The sequence below is a fragment of the Phoca vitulina genome, unplaced genomic scaffold (assembly GCF_004348235.1).
Source record: "Phoca vitulina isolate PV1807 unplaced genomic scaffold, GSC_HSeal_1.0 scaffold2, whole genome shotgun sequence".
Taxonomy (NCBI): domain Eukaryota; kingdom Metazoa; phylum Chordata; class Mammalia; order Carnivora; family Phocidae; genus Phoca; species Phoca vitulina.
Window position 1 is genome coordinate 46,610,649 of NW_022589705.1, and position 19,558 is coordinate 46,630,206.

Here is a 19,558-nt window from a genome sequence, read left to right on the forward strand (position 1 = left end):
TTTGGATTTATATCTTTTACATAAACTATGAAAACAAGTCCATCTGTGATCCCGAAGCTACACCCACCTTAAATCCAACCACAAGGTAAATCCTGATTTCTTTGGTTCTGGCTGCGGAGAGCCCATAAACACGGGGCTTTGGCAGTACTCTGCAATTTACTTTTTCTCAAGTTACTTCTTATCATCCATGACATGTCCCCGTCACTCTTTTCTAAGTTTTTATTTATAAAAATAACCTAATGTTTAATCTAAAACACTTATTAGCACAGTTTCCAGGAGTCTGAGAAATCAAAATTTCAACCCATGTGTATCCCTTTGGAAGATTTTCTTCTGAAATCTGTGTGTAACAGCGAGTTACACAGGGATGTTTCAGAACATCTGTAACTCGACTTGTGATTTATTAATAAAAACAGCAAATTTGTTAAATGCTTATCATGCACTTGGCGCTAGGATAAGATTTTTATTTATATGACATCACTTGGCTGTCACAACCCTCTTTGAGGAGGCTATGGTTATCTTCATTTTATTGCTGAAGAAGCTATAGGGCCTCTTGGAGAGGGGAAGCCAGTTACCAGCGCCAAGGCCCCACAGCTAAGTGGCAGTGCGAGAATGCAAATGCACATCTGTGGGACTCCAGACCCTACCTTCTTAGCCATAGAGCATCTTTGTCTAGAACAGCTATAGTTCATGGAGCATCAGAGCGTTGCGTTCAGAATGGAGGCTCCGGAGCCAGGCTTGGGCAAATCAGCCACCCGCTCTGGTCTCTTTCCTGAGTAATAATGATACCCATCTCATAAGTTTGTTGTGACAATGAAATGAGATACCACACGTACAGCATTTACAACGCACAGCGCATAGAATGTTGTACATGTTAATTATACAGGACCCATTTTCCAATTCCCATTCTAATTTTCTTTGTTCCTAATTCCTTCATCCGAGTAAAATATTGTATCTCCCTTTTCTCTCACATTTGGGGCATCATTGCAGAGGGTAAAAGTACTGGGCTTCCCTGTCCTCACCTAACACTGTGAAGAACCACCGCATTTTAATACAGCCACAGATGAATCCAATATACGTGTTCCCGCCTTAACTACACACGAACCCAGTTTTCTCCATCTGCGCCCCGTAGACCACTCTGCAGTTTTGGTAGCCGCAATGAGGTCCTTCTGCATGCTGAGGAACCAGGCTTCATGTTATTCCAACCCTTCCTGTGTGTTTGTGTGTGCTCGTGACCTCAGGCTCATGTGTTTAATACAGAACAATGAGTTTCTCAAGTTGTAGAATATACCCTCACATTTCTTTTATCCTCTGAAAGCTTCCTGTATTTGTGTCCTCCTTTCAAATCAGCAACTGCAGCCTCAACATCTGGGTCCTCCCTGCTGCAGGGAACATAAATTAACTGGTAGCGTCCTGTAAATGTTATGGGTGGGAGCTCGGGAGTACAGAGAGGCAGGCCGGGGTGCTCTCAGTGTCTAGCAGCTGGTCCCGGTGCAGTGCCTCAGAACTGCTTTTAGCTGACGTCAGATAACGCTGATGTGCGCCAGATTGGCCTGTAGTGCCAGTAAAGCTGACCCCTCCCACTTCCCCTCCTGCCCCCGTGCTTGCCAGAATGCTGGAGACCATTATGAACTCACAGTTGTCATTTGATCTCCATCCCGCTGCTGTCACTAAAGCTGCCTTTTATCGCTTGCCAGAAGAGTAAAGCTAAAGACATTTCTCTTTCTCACAGATCTTTGCTTCTAGTCCTTACTCTTCTAATTTTCTGGGTAGTTTCAAATCATTCTCCTTCTGTCGGGAGTCTATGTATCACTGTCGGGGAACTGACAAAGGACCCACTGGAATATTTTCCCACATGTCTACTTGGTGAACTAGATTTAGCAATAGATTTTTAGGAAGTGTTAGTGGTGGGCTGTGGCTTCGTTGACTTCAAATATTATGTCTCAAGTTTGATGTGGCTTGAATTTCTGAGATAAATGTGAGATTTGCCGTGGTACATTTTATGGAGCTGTAGATCACAACAGTCTAGCCATACAATTACATGGGCCCCTGTACTGAATTAGAATCTACACAAATTAAACAATAAATATAAGAGTAACATGCCATCAATTGGATCTTATAACAGCTTAATAATCTGAGGAGGACAGAAGAATGAATTCTGAGGTGAGGTTTAGTGTACTTTGTCACTAGAATGTTCCTAGTACATCTTAGTAAATCATTGTAAATCTGGTACCAGCTTAAAGATGTACTGTTAGTGTGATGGTCCAGTAGTTAGGATTTAGCAATCTTAGCACCACAGCCTGAAGATCATTCCCGGTCAAGAGACCTCTTGAGAAATGGCATTTCACATTGAATAAGCATTGTTAATGGTGATGGATGGGAAATGGGCTCTAAAAGTTTTGGAAACAAATTTAGGATCCTGATTTTTACTTAGTTTAGGAAATTAATCCTTTAAGAAGTAATGATAAAGAACCTTTTATGTATGTTCTTAGTATATACTGTTTCTAAAAAAAAAAATTAGGAGTCACCCCCATTCTGTATGAATCCATATTGTGTGTTTGCATGTAAAAACTGAAACGATGTGGAGGGACATACATCACTATGTAAACATGTTCCTCTTTGAGTGATGGGATTATAGGTCATGTCGATTGTCTTATTTTTGCTTACTTTTATTTGATAATGTTTCAGAAAATAAGCATGTGTTACTTTTGTAAAAATCTTTTTAATAGAGGTAAAACTTACTTTCAGTGAAAGACACAGAGCGTAAGTATAAAATTTGATGAGTTTTTGACCACTATATACACTCATTTAACCCAATCAAGATATAAAGTCCAATCAAGGTATAACCCCAAAATTATATAACCTTAATCAAGATATATAACATTCCCACTTTCCTAGAAAACTGCCTTTTACCCCCTTCCAGTCAATGCCCACATCCCATAAGCAACCACTGTTCTGATTTCAATTTTTTTTAGAAGGGGGGAGGGGCAGAAGAAGAGGGAGAGACAGAATCTTAAGCAGGCTTCACACTCAGCCCTGAGCCTGATGCAGGGCTCGATCTCACAACCCTAAGATCATTACGTGAGCCAAAATCACAAGTTGGACACTTAACCGACTGAGCCACGCAGGCGCTCCTGTTCTGATCTCTATCATAGATGAGCATGCCACTTTTTTTTTTTTTTTAAAGATTTTATTTATTTATTTGAGACAGAGAGAATGAGAGAGAGAGAGCACATGAGATGGGGGAGGATAGAGGGAGAAGCAGGCTCCTTGCTGAGCAGGGAGCCCGATGCGGGACTCGATCCAGGGACTCCAGGATCATGACCTGAGCTGAAGGCAGTCGCTTAACCAACTGAGCCACCCAGGCGCCCGAGCATGCCACTTTTTAATTAAAAACACAGCACAGGGACGCCTGGGTGGCTCAGTCGGTTGAGCAACTGCCTTTGGCTCAGGTCATGATCTCAGGGTCCTGGGATCAAGTCCTGTGTCAGGCTCCTTGCTCAGGGGGGAGCCTGCTTCTCCCTCTCCCTCTGCCTGCCGCTTCCCCTGCTTGTGTCTGCACTCTCTCTCTCTCTCTCACTAATAAATAAAATCTTTTTTAAAAAGCACAGTTTTTTTAAAAGAAATTTCTGTGTAGACTAAGATAGGACTAAAAATTAAATAACAAGTTGAAATGTTTCCTTGCATTCAAATATCTTACCTTGTCAGTGAGGAGATGAGAAAAATAATAGAGAGAGAAAGCATGGAAGAGAGAATTTAAGAGCTAAATCACGTAACTCAAGAAAACTCAGAGAAGAGCAAGATAACACCTAAGATTTTATAAGATCTTAGATCCATTATTTTATTCTAGTAGGAAAAGGGGAAAAGTCTACTAGACTGTAAGCTCTAAGAGGTCAGGGACTGTGTTCATTTTGTTCACTGTATCCTCAGTAACCTGTACATTACCTGGCAAATGTACTGACTCGAGAAATATTTGTGGACTGAATAAGTGGATACTATTATTCAGTTACACAGTCAACAAATACTCTTCCAACAAATATTTGCTCACCCTTTACCATGTGCCATGGATTGTGCTAAAGCCCTGGAGACAGAATGATAGACACTGGTCCCTAAAAAGGATAGACATGGTGTCTAACCTCATGGGCTGCACAATGTGTATTGTCAGGAAGACTGATACTAGCCAGTGTTTTAGAGGCAGACAGAATGGCACGAGTGAGGCATTAAAGAGGAAGGAGCTTGGTGAGCCTGCGGAGATGAGAGAAGCAAGGGTGAGGAAGCAGCAGACGGGGCTGCCGAGTTAGTCAAGGAGATGTTGCAGACAGGACCCTGTTGGTTCTCAGAGGGAGTTGATATTTTATCCCAAGAAGAACAGGAAGCCATTGAAGGATTTTAAGCAGGGGAAGGACCTGGTCAGTTTTGCATCTTTAAAGCGTTGTTCTGGCTCTTGGATAGAGACAGGATGGCTTGGACAAAGGCAAGGTCAGACAGAGGAAGACCAGGCAAGAGGGTGCGGTACTAGCGTAAAGGGGTGTGAAGGGCCCCGGAGAAGGTGGCAGCAGAGGGAGGGGGAAAAGAAGTGCAGTTAAGGCATATTCAGAGGGAGAACCGAGCCTTGGCATATGACTGACTGTGATGAAAAAGTGAGGGGAGGTGTCCGGAATGACTCCAGGTCCTGGCATGAGCAACTTGGTTGATGGTAGAACATTTAAATTTTTTTTTTTCTCTCAGATCAATATGCAAAAGAAGCCAAGTTCAGAGACTGGCCATGGTGAGGGTCAGACCTCTGTTGGGTGGTGTTCAAACCATGGGTCTGTGATGTGTCCACTGCATTCCTGAGACACAAAGGTGGTAATTTGGAATGGCTGGTGTAGAGCAACATGGTGATGGTGGGAGGATTTTTGTGCCCGCCCCCTTTTCTCTTGAGTGCTCTTCCTTGATCTTGCCTGTGTTCCTCCGTTTCTTCCAACAACCCTCATATTTTTTTCAGGTGTCTGAAAATTCATCTCTACTAAGGTAATTACTGATACTTGTGGCTCTAAAGTGGGGCTTCCTTTTCCCTGCCTCCTACACCCCACATATCTTGAGGCTTTGCTTTTTAGAAGTAATGGGATGGATATCAGGGAGATAGGATGGGTCACAGAGCTAGTGGTTGCAATTGTAATTTCCTAGAGAAATGAGGTTGTCCTTAGCTTGTGTAGACTGGGCTGCTCCTACTACTCTGTGTGTCCCCTATTATTTTCTTCCTTGCCCTTTTCCAGTATTTTCTTTGCACTCTCTATCAGTTATTTTTATTTTGGGTCCTAGCTGTGTGACCAGGGGAAGTTTACTTAAGATCTCTGAACCTCAGTTTCTTCAACTATAGTTGGGGGATAATATTAATGTCAGTGCGTTCAATGTCTTCTACATGATAATTTTTCACTGTTGATTGCTTTCTCCCACCACCCGCTCATTGGCTTCATTGCTGAGCATCTTCTGGAAGTTGCTGTCAGACATACTTAACTTCTGTAGGCAAGCTGAAAGGTACTACCACAGTTGGATTTGGAAGGTGTTTCTCCCATCTCTATTCCCCTCCTCACTTGCACACTACATGAGGACATGCCATCCTTGAGAGATGGTTATTATTTGTCTCACCAAGTGAAAGGTATATCTCATTGGACACAATAATGATTAAGGAAGAGAGAGTGGCTAGATCTGCACAAGTCATCCCCGTGATGAAAAAGCAATTCAGTAAGTGTCCTATACTGATTACCAGTCACAAATGTCCTTGTGTATAAAAACGAGTCCTTTGTTTGAAGAGTACACATATGAATCAAGCAAACTAACTCATATCATTTATGTCTGTGAATAATACGTGTGTTTATCCACATCAGTTAACAAGGGCCCAACCCCACTCATTCTCATTTATTTAGTCATACGTGGTTGTTAAGCACCTACCACATGCAAGAGTGTGCCCAGGAGCTGGGTCCACAGTGATGATCAAGACAGAGTTCACATTCTGTTGAAGAAGATACACTTGAAACACCTAATTGCAGAATTAATTGATCAATTATAATTGTGGTGAGTTCTACAAAGAAACAATTACAGGTTGCTGTGAGAGTTTATAGCAGGGGATCTGATCACATGGAGAGGCCAGGGAGGTGGGAAAAGAATTCTGCGGAAATTACTAGTAAGTATGGAATATGAAGGCTAAAAAGCAGTTCCTGAGACAAAAAGGAGAGCTCCCCAGTTGTTCGGGAAATGAAGATTCTGAGTTTCCCAGTGCTGGTGGTGCCTCAGGATCTGACCCCACTAGAGCAGATTTCAGTCTCAGAGACTTTGGTGTTTTGAAGCTGGAATCTTACCACTTGGTTACACCCAAAGGGAAGAAACTCACTCAGGTATTCTCAGAACCAAGCAAGAAAAATTGGGTAGAGAGTATAAAGGTATCAAATATTGTTTAATTTCCCTTACCAAAGACACACACAGCCTACTCAGGAACCTTCATTCTATGGAAGGTCTGCTTTGGGACACTAATATACACATCCGAGAGCTCACTCAGCCCTACGCTAACTTTGCAATGCAGATATAAACCCACCTCATGCCCAGGGGAACTGAGGGTTAAATAACCTGCCCCAAATCACACCTGTAGTAACCCTCATTCCCATGAAAGCCCATGATCTTCCAGCTACACCAAGCTGCCCCATTCTTAGCATGTTGTTAGATGACTGCTGTCCTGTCTAGGGGCACTTAGCACATTAAAGAAACGGTTTCGAAGTGACAGTGAGCCCTGGAACCAGAGAGTAAGCCCGAGGACAATCTGCAATGTTCCCATTTTTTAAAAATAGTTTTTTAAATAAAGATAATGATGGCTTTGTGAGCAGGTCCATGCTTTAATGATTTAAGTTTGTATATGTTGATATTCCGATTCCTTAAGTTTTATCAGCAGAGAGGTTTCAAAGAGAGGTTAACATGATTGGAAAGTCTACAAATGGGCTGAACCTTGAAAACTAAATAGAACACACCATTAGAGGGTTAAGGAGAAGTAATTTAGTTGTGTGAACCATCGTCAGCTTCCCAGGATCTGGATGTTTACTGTCTTTGTGTAAATGAAACTAATATTGCCATATTTACATTGAACTTCCATCTCCAAAGCACTAATGTGTTATTTAATTTTATCCTTATTATATTGGAGATCACATTCAAATAGTGCCAGAAAGCCAAAGAGAACTCAGGAAGCTTCTTGAGAACAGTTTGGCAATTGAGAAATCACATCGGAAGGGTTTAAGGATTATTTCTTTTTCTGTTTCATGGGAAAACTCGAGTGACCCAAAAAACCATGGTTCTTTGGAAGGAGATCAAGAAACAAATAAATAGACTCTTCATGTGCCTCTTTGCTTGTGGGAGTTGGAAAAATGGAAATCCGCATAAAAACTTCATTTCTTGCAGTTTGTGCATTGGCCTTCTCCAGAACTGGGGGTGTCCCTGATACAAATGATGCTAGGTAATTATATCAAGTACTACTTTAAGTTGGTCTGGTAGGCCTAAGCCAAATGCTGTGCTCTCCTGAACCCCGCACCCTTGGTTGAGCCTTGGGTCCATTCCTCTTTCCTCACAGACCCCTTGTGCGCCTAGAGTGTTATCTCCTGCAAGATGTGCTCGTTTCTCAGACATCCCCACTGAAAAGCATAAGTTCAAGGCTTGAACCTCTCTGGCCCCATATAATTGCTACAGCTGTTGTGCCACCCGCCCCCCCACCCCTTTCCTCCATAGACTCCCCACGGGTGTGCCGGTACTATCTTTTTGCAAACTAATCCAATCAGGTTGCATCTCTGCTGAGAACCTTTATATGGCTTCCTCTAACTATGGTGCAAAGTCCAGGCTGCAAAGCATGGCAAATGCTCTGACCACCACTGGCCTCCCCAGTGTCATTTCCTGTCTCCTAATGTACTTATGCCCCCAGGTACTTCTTGTTCCAGCAGTGCTGGAACATTTATGGTGCCCAGTGGGTCTGGCTTCAGGGAGGTGCAACCTATGTCCTCACATAAGACCCTGTGTCTAGAAGGGCTATTTGATTTAATGGTCTGCTATAAGGGTTCGAAATTCTTAATAATTTATGAACAAGGGGCCCCACATTTCCATTTTGTTCTGGGCTCTGCAAACTAGGTGGTTGGTCCTGGTGCCCAAACATCATCCTGCTTCCCTCCTCTGTGCATTGCATGTACTCTTTTCTCTGCCTAGCATACCTTTCCCTGTGTCTCCATCTCATGTGCTCTTTGTAGTTTTTCAAACCTAATTTGAGGGAAACCTGGGTGGCTCAGTCGGTTAAGCATCTGCCTTTGGCTCAGGTCATGATCTCAGGGTCCTGGGATCGAGCCTCACATCAGGCTCCCTGCTCAGTGGGGAGCCTGCTTCTCCCTCTGCCTGCCGCTCCCCCTGCTTATGCTCTCTCTCCGTCTCTCTCTGACAAATAAATAAAAAAAATCTTCTAAAAAAACCTAATTTGAATACTGTTTCTTTAGTGAAGCTTTCCCTGAACCCTTGTCTTTTTACCCTCTACCCCGTTAATCCCTCCCCGCTCTATGCTACTCTCATACAGTATAGTCCTTCCATGCTATATATATAGTGACTAATCACTTACCTGCCTGTCACCCTCTATCAACCTTTGAACTTCTTGAGGACAGAGTCCATGCAGGGCCCAGGCAGTGGAGCGCTGGAACCAGACTATGTGTCTGGATGTCACCCTGGCCAAGTCACCTGGCCTGTGTCTTAGTTTTCTCACTTAACAAAAGGAGGATAATCATAGAATCTATCCTGAAGGGTTGTTACTGTGAGGTTTGAACAAGATGATCTATGTAAAGTGCTTGGAACAGGGCCTGGACCATTGTAAGTGCTCAATAAATGTTTCCTGTTCTTATACATTATTTTCTTTTGATTTCCTGGAATGTGGTTCAATGACTAGAACATTTGTTCTTGAATGTTTATTGAAAACCTACTGTGCACCAGGTTCTGTGCTGGCTGTCTAAGATGCAAAGTAAAATGAAACATGACCTCTCCTCTCAAAGAATTTCATTTTAGACAGGGAGAGAGGCAAGCAATGAACAATTATGGGCCAGCATGATAAAATACTAATGCAGATTATCTTGAGAGCGCAGAAGAAAGGCATCTGAGTCCGACTGGGGAGGTGAAGCTTGATCTGAATTGTGCAGAATGAGTAGGAGTTAGCTAAACATGGAAAAGGAGGAAGATTATCTTAGGGAGAGGGGACAGCACAGGCAAAGGCAGCTAAAAGTGAAAATCTTGCATGTTTAGGGAACTAAATGTCATTTTCTGTCCCTGAAGCAAGTGGTGTTTGGTGATGTCTGGAAGACTAGAGATAGCCTGTCAGGACTAGCAAATAGATTTGAATTCTGGTCCATTGGTGGTAGCTGCCTGGAACATCGTGTTGAGAAGGATTCCAAGACCATGTCTAGTCTGTGGGAGATGTGATGAGATACATTGGTTCCGTTTGTCAGAGAAGTAGAAGAGGGGAGTGGGTGCCTGCGTGTCACATATCTACCATTATGGTTAGATTACGTAGGGACTCATGCTGTATTAAGGAGGTTGGATTTTATCCTGAAAACTATAGGGAATAATGGAAAGATTTTAAGTATGGCAGTGACATGATCAGATTACATAATAGGTGCCCCATAAATGCATGTTGAGTTGAACTGACTACGGGCCTCTCTTCACCTATTAATGATTTAGTGTATCAAATGCACCCAAATGATCTGAACCCAGCAAATAAAACATGCATAACTGAGCGTATCGTGCTCAGAGGCACTGTGCTAAGTGCTGAAAGAATTAGAGCAGCATCTAAAAGGTGCTTAACATGCTCCCAGGGTGTGGTTTACACAGTAAAACAGTCTGGTTCACACTGCAGTTTCAAACAGAGGATTAAAGTGGTATTAATAATTTATGCAGCTATAATATTTCATGCTATGAGCTGGACATAGCCCCAAAGAAAGACTTCCAGGGGCTTTTTGAACTTTTAACCATTCTGCTAGTTACAAATCAAACAGTAAGGAAATGATTGGAAGAAACAGATTATAATGTTCTTAAACATAAATATATTGTTATGTGTTTTTATAAATATTTCTGATAGGTATTTCATTTGTAACTAGATGGAAAGTGTTCTGAAATTTGGGCTATTAAAAAAATAAATACCCTAACTTATTATTCTTAAGAATAGGTTAAAACCCTATAAAATTGCAATCATTATCTTTTTAAACTGTGGTTTAAAAAATCTTGTGAGAAGCTGTGCTTCTGATAGAATACACAACGGGAAGAAGATGTCCTCAACAAATCTAGCATAGTAGCCCAAAGGCATAGATTTCTACTACGTTCCTTGATTCCCAAGGGATTTAAGAACCATGCAAATGGTATAGCAAGGAAACATTAATTTAAAATAACTACAAAAGATGGGGTAAAAGAAATTTGAATGTAAGAAAATCCAGTGTGGAATTAGTACACAACAAATAAAGAATTGTATGCATCTCCACACATTCAAGCCAAACAACACCTGAGTTCATATTAGGTACCCAAAAGAAAACTGTAATAATTGACATGTCTGATTTAATTATTATAAGTAAAAAGACTAAAAGCAGATGTTTCAGATACTGCCTAGAAATGATGAAAAGAATCAATGAAGAAAAAAAAATCAATGAAGATATCAAGATTAAAATTTCACTTTTTTGGAAAAAAATTTTAAATTCTCTTTTTTATTGAAGTATATTTGACATACAATATTACATTAGTTTCAGCCATATGACAAGATTATACCTTATGCTATGCTTACCACAAGTGTAGCTCCCATCTGTCACCATAGAACACTATCACAATACCATTGACTATATTCCCTATGCTGTGCCTTTTATTCCTGTGATTTCATTCTCTTTCTTTTTTAAAAGATTGTATTTATTCATCTGAGAGAGAGCAAGCGGGAGAGCATAAGCAGGGGATGGGGTGGAGGGGCAGAGGGAGAGGGAGAAGCAGACTCCCCACTGAGCAGGGAGCCCAACAATGATGACGATGCTTGGCTCCTTCCCAGGACCCCGAGATCACTAACGGAGCCGAAGGCAGAGACTTCAGAGACTGAGCCACCCAGGTGCCCCTCACTCTTTCTTATGTGTCTATTTGTTTTGTCTGTAGCTTTCTGGCATTTCCCCCCTTTGACTTCCTATCATTATAAAGGCTGACAATGGTCATAGATCGGTATGGAAGAGTTTTGTCTTTACGTAAATATCCTTGTTTGCAGTCCCATTTCAGGGGTTGAGGGTAAAAGGAAAGGATTTGAACTGCAAACAACTTGAACAGTGTTATGTCTGTATCACTAGTACCTAGCACAGTTCCTAACATGTAATTGATACTTAATAACTGTGAGTTGAAGGAAGAAATGAAGCTTCACGGAATTTATTAATCCTTACAAAAATGCATAACCACTAAAGATTTATGCCTCTGTGGTACCTTTATTATGGCTTCAAAGCTCAATTCTTGATTTATATGGTCATGTTACCCGGACATTTCCTTCTAAAAGCATCTCAGCTGCAATGAAGAAGGTACATTAGGAAGACAAGGAATGGAAGTCAAAGAAAAATCAAAGAACAATTTCTCTTTCTCTGCTGTTACTCCATTTGTTGTTTCTTTAATTCATGCTTTTGTGAAAAACAGGAAGACCTCCAGGGCCTTGGACAAGACTCTCCCACTCCCACTCTCACCCGGCTGCCTCTTACTCTCAGAAAGCATTTTTTTTTCTTAGCTTCCTTCCACCGAGACTCCAGAACACTCAAGAGATTTGGGAAGGAGATCACTTTTTTTTATTTTTTGGTCAACGTTGTGCGAGGTACTACACTGGGCAATTTAGCAGAAATGATACTATTTGATTCTCACAAAAAATTTTGAGAGGCAGGTATATTCTCGCTTTACACATAAAGAAACTACTGCGCATAAAGATATCTAGCTTCAAAAATCGTAATTAATGGGATGGAGTTATAATTCAAGCATGTGTGCACTCTGATTCTTCCCCCCATGCTCTACTCCCACTCTCAAACCTGATTCAAGGTCTTTCTTGTTTTGATTGTTGTTTGAGATCAATCCAGTGACCCGGGTTCTTCACAACAATCTATTGTTTGAGTAGAAAAAGAAGGCCAAGGCCAGTCTATAGAATACTTCTGTACTGTCATGAGCACGAGAGATCTCCTGTTCCATGGGTTGACCATTAAAATGTGTTACTCAAATTACCAATATAATAATGATGATGATGGTAGTAATAACTCTCGTTTACTAAGCATGTAACATGTGTCAGAGTTTGTTTCCAATACTCCTATTATATCATTTAACCTTAACAATAACCCTATGAAGTAGGTGTTATTGTCTTCACTTTTCAGATGGGAAAACTAAAGCTCAGAGTTGGGCCTTGCTGAGTTCTTATAGTACTAAATAGCAGAACTGGGTTTGAACCCAGATTGATGCTCACGCCCTTAATTTTAGAAACGATGCCATATAGCCTTCTACAAAAACAATTGGCATCATGTTGCTACCTTAGATTTTAGTTTTGCTCTCATGTCTCTACCAGAATTGCATTTATTAGATTTTTTTTCTGGCATATTTGTGTGTGTATGCACACGTGTGTGCATGCATGTGTGTATAGAATCAGTATCTGGTTATAGTTAAGCCTGCCATAAGGGAGAATTCTACCAATAATTCTACAGCTCCAAGAGTCTTCTTGGCCAGGGTATGCTAGCTTGTCATGTAACTTAATTTTATTATAACTTACAATGCTTATTTTTGGTAATAGTCTTCAGGGAATGCTATTGTTTTACTTCATTCATATGTATGTATATATATTTACATATATAATATGAAAAACTTGTGCCTATAATGTCAGTGGCATTATTCACCTTTAAGGTGACATGGTGTTTCCTCTCATGACCCAGCTTCTGCCACTTTGTACTTATTCAATATGTATTTGAGCACCCACTATTAGTTGGATACTCTACTAGACATCCAGGACACACTGATATAAGGATATGGTTCCTAGGGCGCCTGGGTGGCTCAGTTGGTTAAGCGACTGCCTTCGGCTCAGGTCATGATCCTGGAGTCCCAGGATCGAGTCCCGCATCGGGCTCCCTGCTCAGCGGGGAGTCTGCTTCTCCCTCTGGCCCTCCCCCTCTCATGTGCTCTCTCTCTCTCTCTCTCAAATAAATAAATAAAATCTTTAAAAAAATTAAAAAAATTAAAAAAAAAGGATATGGTTCCTATACTCAAGGAACTTACAATAACTTATTCTAGTTTATGTTTAAAGCACAGATAAGGTTAATCTTAAGTCAGTGGAATAGTCCCAGCTTAATCAAGTGAAATATATACCTGTAATCCTGTTCCCCACCCTCCATAGAAACTCTTCTATGATGTGGCAATAGTTTATACAGTACCTATGTTTAGCGTGCAGAATAAGAGTTGCCCAATAGCCTGTGGATGAATTCTAGTTAGTTCCTGCTCAAGAAGTTCCCCAAAGTCCTGGAACGCTAGAGATTGGAGGAGTCCCAGAAACTAAGGGATTACCTTCACAACTATCAGAGGATTCTGTTATTTTAAATGTATTATCCAAAACTTTGAAAACCATGTCCCACAGTCAAATCCTGGCTTCTCCAGCCACTATCTGTATCATGTTGCTATGTTATATAACCCTTCTGAATGTCAATATAATATCCTTATTTGTAAAACAATAAGAAGATAATAGAATAATAATAAAACAATAATAAGGTAATAAAAAGAAGATAATGCCTTATATTAGTTTGCTTATGTGTTTATTCATCCAGAAAAATTTTTTAAAAAAATACCTACTACATCCCAGGTCTTGAACTAGGCACTATATTTAAATAATGTTCAACAAGATAGACCCTGTTTGTGCCCTCATGAATCTTCCAGCCCAGGGGGGGCGGGGGTTGGAGAAGCAATAAATGAACCAGGTGCTATGATAGGGAATGAGGAGAGAAACCTGCTTCGGGTGGGTGGTCAGTGAAGGCCTCTCAGCAGAGGTGACGTTTAGGCTGACACCTCAAGACTGCAAAGGGTGAACTTTTAAGTGGCAAGTGGGGAAATTGTTTCAGGTAAGGGAAATGATTTGTGCAAAGGCCCTGAGTTGGTAAAGAGGGATTGAGAAACTAAACGTAGCCTGGTAGATTGGACAATGAAAAGGAGGGCATTATCCTAAAAAGTGGATGTTAACTACCCCAAATCCAGTAATTCCACTTCTGGGTATATATCCTAGAGAAGTTCTTGCATGGGTCTACTAGAAGCCACGTCTAAGAATACTCCTACTGGCGCTAACATTTGCTCATGATAGCACAAAATTAAAACAATCCAAACACTGACAGAGAAGTAAGTCTTAGTATAGTCACATAATGTAATGTTGTAAACACCAAAAATGAATGAATTGTAGCTACGTGGAGCAACCAAGATGAATCTTATAAACACTACTTTGAGTGGAGAAAACAAATCATTAAAAAACAGCTTGGGGTATTATTTACTATGCATTTAAAATCATCTTAGAATACCCAAAATTTAAAAATATTTTTTGTAGATACATATTATATTGTAAAAGTATTTTTAAAAAGCAAGGAAATTGAACCTTCCGCTTCTGGCCAAGATACTGAAACGGAGAGTAAACTTAGCCTTCTGCCTTAACTAGGAAACTTGATTATATGAAACAATGGTTTTAGAAATTGAACAACAGCAGAGCAGGACTGTAATGCCTGAGCAAAGGAAAACAAACAAGGTGAGATCTGTCATTGTACCAGCTGCTCCCCTGGAAGGAGTTTCCAGGTGGTTGTGCAGGAAGGGGGAACCCAAACAGAGTCCAGTGATCTTGCTGAGTGGAGGAGGCAGAGATGGGAGTTAAGGGAGAACAGGCAGCCACAGCATATCTGGTAGTGTACTGCAGAAGAGGGGAAGCATACAGAAAGAGAGCGGCAGAGATCTGCAGAGGGGTCACCTTCATGTCTTTGGCTGAGTACTTACCTACGCTTGAGTGAGACGGGCTTACCCAAGGTCAGGGAAAGGACTATTAGAGAGGCATGGGTCTCATACAGGACTGGGAAAAGTTCTTGTTTCCACAAGCTAGAGTAAAAAGATCTCATAATATATGGGGTGCCGGGTAGAAACCTTAGAAATCAAACACCTTAGCAGTGGGCTTAAGATCTGACTAAAGGCTGCTATGGACCCCAAATAACAAAGCTTAAAGCAAGCTGGAAAGGATCCAAGTATGACCTAAATAACTGTGTGCCAGAAACAACAACAACAACGACAACAACAACAACAACAACAACCAGGATTGAAAGGAATACGAGAAAATCTAGCAACCAGCAACATAAATTCATAATGTCCCACATCTGATAAAAATAAATACATAGGAGGCATGCAAAGATGGCGGAACATGATGAGCATAATGACCCAGAACCTAGACAAAACCAATCCATAGAAAGAGATACAGAAGTGATAGCAACAACTGAACTAGTAGATAAGGGCATGAAAACAACTATTATAAATGTGCTGTATGTGTCCAAAAGGTGGAAGAAAATATAGCTATAGTGAGGAAAGAATTTGAAGACGTGAAAAAGACCCAAGTGGAACTTCTAGAGATGAAAAATACAATAGCCAAAGTGAAGAATACATTGGATAGCATCACTGCCTTTAAAATGCATCTCTGGCAGAAAACATATGTTGAATCTTGCTCTTTAGAATCTGGTCTGATAATCTCTGAATTTTGGAGTCTTTAGTCCCTTATATGAAATGTAATCATCAATATGGTTGGATGAGGTAGGCCATTCTGCTGTTTTTTTTCTATTCACCTCATCTTTTTTTTTTTTTTTTATCATTGCCACTCTCCTGTTCTTCCTTTACTACTTTTTTTGTCCTTAAAAACTTATTTTTTCATTCCATTTAAATTTGTCTGTTAACTTGATTGCTATATTTCTTTGCCTAATTTTTTAGTGGTTCCTCTAAAGATATAATACATATCTTTAACTTATACCAATCTACCTCAAGTACATACTGATAAACTTCTGCTAAAATACAGGAATTTATCACCAGCCTAGTGGCATTTCCCTTCCCTTTGTGCTGTTGTCATATTTATTACATCTGCATATGTTGTAAACCCCATAATAAAATATATAATGTTTGCTTTAAAGATTCATATATCTTTTAAAGAAATTAAAGAGAATGAAAGAAAAAATACACAAGTAAGTATAATCTTTCATATTTATGCTCATATTTCCCAATTCCAGTGTTTTCCATTTCTTCCTGGGGATTTGAGTTACCATCTGGTGTCATTTTCCTTAAGCCTGGTGGACTTCCTCTAGCATTTCTGATGGTGCAGACATGCAAGCAACAGATTTCATCAGTTTGTTTATTTGGAATTGTCTTTATTTTGTCCTCATTTCTGAAAAATAGTCTGGATACAGAATTCTTGGTTGACAGATTTTTCTTTTAACATCTGAATCATCATTCCAATGTTTTCTGGCTTCTATTGTCTCTGACAAAGAGTTAACCATTAACTGTACTGTTTTCACTCTTTATTCATTTCGATATGCTTCCTGCCACTTTCTTTTTCCTCCCTTTGTGGGATTTCAACTACATGTAGGATGAACTGTTTCATGAGATTCTGTTCATTTTTCTTTAATCTTTTTCTCTCTCTGTTCTTCAGATGTATAATTTCTATTGATCTATCTTTAAGCTCACTGACTTTCCTCTGCCAGCTCAAATCTTCTGTTGAGGTCCTCTAATAACATTTTTCATTTCAGTTTGATACTTCCAAAAAAGTTCTATTTGGATCTTTTTTATAGGATCTGTTTCTCTGGTGAGGTTCCTTATTTGTTCACTCATTAGCATATTTTTTCCTTAATTATTTAAATATATACATTTAAAAAAAATTCCTTGGACAGATTTATAATAGCTGCTTTGAAAACTTTTTGCACTAAATCTAACACCTGGGGCCATTTGGAATCAGTTTTCATTGATTTTTATTTCTGTATACGGGTCACACTTTTCTGTTTCTTTGTGTATCTAATAATATTTTTGGTTAAGAAGGAAACATGTTAATAATCTCTTTAGTGATTTTCGGGTCTGTTTTATTCTTCTTATGATTGTTGGGTTTTGTGTCAGAAGGTAAATAATTCGTCTGCACTCAAAATTGTAAAAACTGCCTCTTCCAGCCATTGGCATCTTTGCTCGGTTTTGTTTTGTTTTCTCCTACAGGAGGAATGCTTGGATTCCTAAGGTCTACCCTATACAAACATAGTTTATTGGTAAGTCGATGATTTGGGTGCAGGTTTATGTTCAGATACCTCAAGCCAAGAAGGCTTTCACTCTCTGCTGAGTTGTGTGTAGACTGAGGAACACATTTAAAAGTATAGCAAAGTCACAAGTCTCCCCAGACTTCCCATTTTCACTGGGTTCTTTGGAGTGCACCTGTGGTACAGCACTCCCGAGCTCTGTGGAGATTTTATTATGTCAGCTCTTCTAGGACTCTCATACTTCTAAAATTTCCCCATCATAGCTGTTCTACCATCCCTCCCAAACCAAGACAACCACTTTATCTGGCTGATAAAACTATGTTTTTGCTACTTGACATGGGGTGGTACACAGGAATGCCTCCAGCATGAAGGCCACAAACTCATTCTTTTTATTTGTTATGGTAGAATTCTCATGAATAAAACTTCTTATATTGTTTCCTAACTTTGGTCACTTTCCAGTGCTATGAAATGGTTGTTGTTAACAATTTTGTTCAGTTTTATATTAGTTTGCTATGGAGGGGAATTTCTCTACCTCGTCTTCATGCCACCATTACAGAAAGTAGAGCCTCCAAGCAGGCTTTTTTTTTTTTTAAATAGAAATTGACAAGTTGATCTTAAGACTCATATGGAAATGCAATGGACCTAAAATCGTCAAATAATTTTGAAAAAGTAAAAGAAACTTACTCTACATGACTCCCAAGACATACTATACAACCAGTGTGATTTTAGCATAGGGAGAGACACCTAGGTCATCAGAAAAGAGTAGACCCACTCCAAAAATAGACCTACTCATATATGGCCAACTGATTTTTGACAAAGGTGCTAAGGTATTTCAATGGGGAAAGGATAGACTTTTTAATAAATGGCACTACAACAATTGGCCCACACATTATATCATATACAAAAAGTAACTTGAAATGTATCATAGACCTAAACATAAGAGCTAAAACTATTAAAATTATAGTGAAAAACGTCTTATGAGAAGATATTTATAACTTTGTAATAACAAAGATTTTTTTTTGATGGGACACAAAAAGTATAAATGATAAAAGAAAAAAATTAATAAACTGGATCTCATCAAAATTAAAATCATTTATTCTTTGAAAGATATTGTTAAGAAAATGGAGATGCAGGCCACCATTTGAGAGAAAATTTTGCAAAACATGCATCTGGTAAAAGACTTGTATCCAGAATATACAAAGAACTCTTACAACTTGATAAGAGGACAAATACTTAATTTTAAAAAATGAGCAAGCAATATGAAAAGACCTTTTGCCAAGGAAAATACATGGATGACAAACACATAAAAAGAGGCTCAAAATCATTAGCCAATAGAGAAATGCTAATTAAAACCACAACGAGATATCACTACATACTAGAATGGCTAGAGTTAAAAAGACCAACCATACCAAGTGTTAATGAGAAGATGAAGCAACTGGAACTCTCATACATTACAGCTGGGGATGAAAAAATGGTGCAGCCACTTTGGAAAAAGCTTGGCAGTTTCTTATAAAGTTAAATATACACTTTCCATAGAACCCAGCAATCCAATCCCTGGGTATTTACCCAAGAGAAATAACAACATATATTTACAGGAAGACCCGTAACTGAATGTTCAAAGCAGCCTTAGTCAAAATAGCCAAAACCTGAAAACAACCCAAATGTCCCTCAACTGGGGAATGGATAAACACATTGTGGTACATCCATATAATTGATTACCATTCAACCTAAGGAATGAACTATTGATATACATAACAACATGGATAAATCTCAAAAGTATTATGCTAACTGCAAGAAATCAAACCCAAAACTCTGTATTATGTGATTCCAGGTACATAAAATTCTAGAAAAGGTAAGACTATAGTCACAGAAATCAGGGGTTTTTAGGCGCTGAGGGTGGGGGTGGAGATTGACTGCAAAGGGGCAAGAGACTTTTGGGGGTGAAAGAAATGTGCTAGATTATAGTTATGGTGGTGGTTACATGATGGTATGTATTTAGCAAGATTTATCCAATGGTACTCTTAAATTATGTGCATTTTACTGTATATAAATTATTTAGCAGTACATCTGATTAAGAAAAATCAAGGAAATAATAAAAACAAAATTCAGATAGGGTTAACTTTGGAGGAGATGCAGGCGGAATGACTATGAGAGGTGTACATAAGAACCCTGAATGCTGGTGATCTTTTTTATTATTTTTCTGTATATTAAGTTAAAATAAAAAATAATAGGGGGGAATGAATGAATAGGGGAGA